This window comes from Etheostoma cragini, chromosome 17 (assembly GCF_013103735.1).
Source record: "Etheostoma cragini isolate CJK2018 chromosome 17, CSU_Ecrag_1.0, whole genome shotgun sequence".
Classification (NCBI taxonomy): Eukaryota; Metazoa; Chordata; class Actinopteri; order Perciformes; family Percidae; genus Etheostoma; species Etheostoma cragini.
This window is the reverse complement of record NC_048423.1, coordinates 6522411-6528410: the sequence shown is the minus strand read 5'-3', so window position 1 is coordinate 6528410 and position 6000 is coordinate 6522411.

Here is a 6000-nt window from a genome sequence, read left to right as displayed (position 1 = left end):
GGGGGGGGGGGGGGGGGGGGGTTGTGTCTATGGCTATGGAAGGCGCCCATATGGCCACAGCTGATGGGTTGATTGTTGGTATTGTACACTTTGTCAGCGATCCTGTGTATGCGGGAGAGAGCTAATGATAATGCAGAGTGCAGATGTGCTCCGGAGCAGCCCAGTCGTTAAGCAACAACAGCTTGTGTTGTGTGTGTGTGTGTGTGTGTTTGGGAGAGAGAGTGCACATGCACATGTGGGTGCCTGGGTTTGTGTGTGTGAGAAAGAGAGTTACAACCACAGTTGTCTGTCTGCCTTCTTGAGAATACCTTCTGGTGGAGAAGAAGAATCTAATACAGTATATGCACAAACACACACACACGCACACACACACAGGTAGAAGCTCAAACCTTTGGGTAATAACATTTACTAACAATTACTAAAGCAAGGATAGGGATTTCATCTTCAGCTTTTTGAACAACATGCTGGTCTTCGGTCAACTTAAAGAATTTTGACGATCCTTTGATCTAATACACAGGATCGGTATTGGTGCTGATGTAAATGATCCACAGTAAGTTTTTTTTACAGTGTCATGCCCAGTCAATGTCATTTCTATAGCCTAGATATCACAAATCAAATATTTGCCTCAAGGGTCTTTACAATCAACAACAACAAAGAATCAGAAGAGGCATCCCCATTTCATGACAGACTTGCAATAGATGATGTGAATACAGAATAAACCAAAATAGTACAATCGGCCTATGGAAAATAAGGGTTGTTATATGTATATGGATATATGCAGGTACACATATATATCTATTGTGAAGTCACAGTCATTCAGTCATTACGTCACACACTCTTTTTGTTCTTCTGTCGGAAAATGATTTCAATAAGTTCCGTGCAGTAAAAAATAAAAATTATAAATTTTGGGAAAAGAAAGGTATTGGAAAGCACTGGCATCAGATTGGTACTACTGGATAGACTTGAGTTGTAATATCAGAATTGGTATCAGGAGAGAAAATCATTGCATCCCTAATCAAGTTTGCACATTTTTCTTGTGGTCTGGTTTCTTCACAGTCCAAAGACATGCAGGTTAGATGAACAGGAAACCACAGGTTTGAGTGTGAATGGTTGTGTGTCTGTGTGTCAACTCTGTGATAGACAGGTGGCCTGTGCAGGTTGTCCCCACCTCTCACTCGATGTGTCCTGGGAAATGCTCCTATCTCCCAAGAAAAGACTAGGCCTATGAGTAAGTGGTGTGAATGCTTTGTACTGCAGGTTTCTTTCACCAGCCCATGTCTTGATTTGCTACAGTGTCAGTGGAAAGAAAAAGGGGTCTTCGAGATGATTCCTTTGGTTTTCTCAGAGACTTTTTGTTACCATTGTGACAGTTAGCCATGTCTTTACGAACTAATGAACTGATGTGTCGGCTAGTAACCTTCTAGAAAAAAATAATGCAGATGTTTACCTAAGAGAAAAACACAGATCAGTGCATCTGTGGAAATACTGAATAAAATTGAATTCTCAAAAGCCTTCAAGCCTCAAAATCTTCCTGTGTGAGAATTTCCCCACAGACTCACATCACATCCGATTATGTTGTGTCACTGATTAGCATGCCTTAGCCCATAGTTGTGCTTGACACAGCTGAGACTCGTTGGTATGAATCCACTGTTGAAGCTCAGACACTTCCACTCATCTGAGGTCCACTGGATCCTACGCTGGCTCCCAACCATTCTTAAAATGATGCAATCTCTACTTTCAACCCCTCCTCATGTAATGCATATGTCAATGAGTTGTGGCTGTTTCACCAAATGGCGATTTTCCCTTCTCAGATTAATATATTTGAATATTTTAAACTATCCAGTGTTTTACAAGAAACAAGAATAGGAGCCACTGTGAGCAGGCTGTACTTAGGCAGTGAAACATTGAGTTAGACGCTAACCTCAGCTTGCTTACATGCAATGACAATGTACATGCTGATGTTTAGCTTGCATAACCACAGCACCATTATGCATTTCAACCCTGAACTTCTCTAGACAATACTCAGAGGGGCTGTAGCTGAGATTGCAAATGTCCAAATCAATTGGAAGGGACACAACTTTACCCTGACATTTCCATCATGTGGCTGATGAAGAAGAAGAAGGGTGATTTACAAAAAGACGCCAATTAAAATGCCCAACTGAAGAGAGGACAAGATTCGGGAACTTCTTTCGGTAAGGAGCAGACCTGAACACATACAGTACTTTTAAAGTGATGAAGTTGAGGCTGGGTATTTCAGTTCTGTTGAATTTGAGGAAAAAATCAAAGATGCAAAAAAAAAAGACAGCATCTCTTCTAAAAAGTCTTTTTTTGCTATGTCTCCTCTCCTTTTTCTCCATTTCTTCCTCACTACCATACAGATGGTCCCAAGCTGCCTTCAATAATCCAATGCACATCCATGCCAGTACACCCCAGGCTACACCCCTGATGCTACACTACTCACACACACATACACAGAGACAGTGCCAGTTCCCTAGGCAGGACCCCTGTTTCTCTAGCCCAGATTGGATCAGTTTGTTTCAGCATGGAGCAGTAACACTGGGCCTAAGGGCTCTACATGGGCCTGCAGGGTCCCACGTTGGCCTCAAGTAGCTGGGGCTACAATGGAAAAAAGCTCTTGGGCTTGATTGTGTTATCTTTTGATGATGACAATTGTTATTTTAACACAAGCTGGAGTGGCCACATGTTGTCGTTCTCATCACTTTAAGCCTGGCCGTCTAGAGACACACAAGAGCTGACACAGACAATAAAAACAGAGAGAGAGAGAGAGAGGTGGAAGGAAAGCAGTGAAAAAAGGATGAGCAGGGGGATTTCTCAGGAAAAAGAGAAAGAGAACAGGGGAGTTTGGCATTTGTAGGAAGGAGCGGAAAAAGAAGAAGGAACAGAGTGAGGGTGGGTGGAGGGTGACGGAGGCATAGAGAGATGGATGGATGGAGGCAGATAGAGAAACAGGAGGGATGGAAAAGAAGGATGGGTACGCAGAGGGAGGGATGGATGCGGCGAATGGGGGAGGGATAGAAGAAGGGATGGAAGGAGGAATGTGACAGATGGGTCGTGCCTGGCCAGAGCTGGGAGGGAGCAGAGAGGTTGGCAACACAGGGTGAGAGAACACACAAACACACACAAGACACACCATAACTGCACGCAAACATGCGTGTGCGCCAGATAACTCCTCTCATGCACACTCTCTGCTGTCAGAAGTGTTTTCGATGTCTTTCCTTGTGTCAAGAAAACGTCGACCATATGATAAATAGACAAATAGATGGCGCAGTGGACATGTTTCAACATATTGTTTACATAAATTTATTTTCTGTTCTTGAAATCAATTTATGCATTGGCGGGCTCAGATAATATTGCAGTAATCTAATTCATGCTTTCGTGATCTCTGAATTTCAATGTACTCCTGCCGTAGAAATCAAGATCATCTTTGCAAAATGCAAGTCAGTGGGCTCAACATGACTTCAAGTACAAGAATCTGTGCAACAGTCAAATGCTGTTTTGTGTGGAAATAATGCGCAACATTTGAATGTACTTTGAGTGGATAAAATGTGTAACCAAATATATGATAAGCAAACTCTAGTGATTTTAATTTAAGTAAACAAAAGAGAACAATATTCTGAGTCATCCGTCTTTGTGTCCCTCTTATAAGGTCAAAAATGATTGTATTATGGGCACCCAGATAGCTCAGTTGGTAGAGCGGGTGCCCATGTGTAGAGGTTTACTCCTCAACGCAGCCGGCCCGGGTTCGAATCCAGCCCGCAGCCCTTTGCTGCATGTCACTCCCCCTTAATATCTTCATATGTCCTGTCATTAAAGGCCTAAAACGCCCTAAAAAATAATCTTTAAAAAAAAATGATTGTATTATAACATACCATATTGCATCATATTGTATTGTATCTCACTACTGTATCTGCACTTTACTGAACTAAATTAAAAAGAAGAATTTACATGCTGTTTTGGCTCCCAAACCGACTGTGTTTGTGTTACACACTATTTACAATCTACAGTTTCATTCTTTTCATTTTATTATTGATTGTAGATTTGATCTGTGTTTTGGGTTTCTTCTTTTTTTTGTTTATGACAGAGTCAAATCAACTCGTTAACAAGTCTTTTTCTTCTAATATTGAGATAACCTGGTTTTGTCACGACGTCTCATGCTACTGAGAAACCTCTCTAAATAGGTCAGGAAAACTCTCAATGTTTCACTCCAAAGTTACAAATCTTAAACTTCTATCAAGTTAAAGGTTGTAATAAAGTGAAAATGGATGTAGGACAAATGCTGCTCCTTATTTGACAGCACTGTGACACTATATTCTGTGATTTGTTACACTACCAATGATAAGATATGGCATACAGTTTACGATGCTAACAGTGTATGAGCTAGTACCCAGAATACACTTTGTGTGTGTGTGTGTGTGTGTGTGTGTGTGTGTGTGTGTGTGTGTGTGTGTCTTTCATCAGGTCTGCACTGTGTTTCAGCAGGAGGAAAGACATGCCGGGGAGAATGAACTTGACTCTTCCGCAACACCACAGCTGGCAGACTGCTGCTTATCGTGTGTGTGTGCGTGTGTGCGCGCGCTTATACATCTTATACATGTGTACAACTCAGCAGGCAGGTGCAGCAGATGTCCGGCACACACATCTCACACACAAACAAACACACATGCAGTAACGCCGTTAACATCTCCACAGCAGACAGCTGAGTTGGTGACATTAAAGGACCCCTCCCTGTGTGAACCCGTCAGGTTACCATGGCGATGATAAAATGCTGAGTCGTGCACATGTGTCCCGGTGCCAGCAGTTTCCAACAACACCCTGAACACGCCCTGGTAATGCCCCTTATCTGACAGACACACACACAGCTGGGAGAGGATGGGATGAAAAGGTTTCATTTCTTTCTGCACGGCTTCATTGTTGCTTGAACCTTAAATACAATTCATTTGTTTATCGCAGACGCATCTTCTTCAAATGAATACTCTGGGTTGAAAGATATCTTCATCCTGTTCTCTCTTCTTTCTTTCTCAACATCTTTCTCTCTCTATTATGTTGAGAGTTCATGGCTGCTCTCCTTCCATACAAGAATCACACAAAGGACAAGTACTGTTTAATCCCATCGTAGCCCAGCCCTAAAGACAGACCAGCTGGAGGCCTTTGTGTTTGTGTGTGTGTGTGTGTGTGTGTGTATGTGTGTTTGTGTGTTATACAAACCGGTATTCTTCATGTGTGTGTGCGCTCTTGCAAGTATGTGAATTGCTGAATGACAAATGTATTTGAGTTTTCTGTGTACGCTTATTTGTGAGTTTTTTGAGTGTACGATGATATATCTGTGTGTGTGTGTGCGTGTGTGTGTGTGTGTGTGTGTGTGTGTGTGTGTGTGTGTGTGTGTGTGTGTGTGTGTGAGAAAGGGTGTGTAGGCGGGTTGAAGAGAGGGGGGTTATGGGTAAGTAGTATTTGGGGCCCCCTCTCACAGAGACACAGAAATATTCAAGTTCAAGTTGCGTCGCCTTTTGTTTTCAAGAAGGGGAGGAGGGTGTAGTGGGTGGCTGGATGACTGGACGGATGGATGGCTTGCTGGGACACTGTGCTCCCCGATTTTCCCAAAAAAAATATCCCCCCTTTGCCTCCCCCCTCCAGCCCTCCCTTCCCAGCCAGTGGAGTGCCACTGTATTGTCTGCTTGCAGGCGGGCCGCTTGTTGCTTGCCTTCTGTCCTGCTGTGCTGAGTGCCTGACAAAGGGGCTCTTTTAAATATGCAGACAATCCTTGATCACTTGCACACACACACGCACGCACACACACACACACACACACACACGCAGGTTGTCCCTGCTTTCCTCTTTCTCTCGCCGTCAATTCTTCCATGGCTAGACCTGGCCTGGGAGTGTTTCCTTTTTTCACAGAGATTCAACAAGTCTCAGACATGAAAAGGATACAGAAGGGTTTTCTCCCCGTCAGTGCAGATCCAGCTTTGAGTGAACACTGTT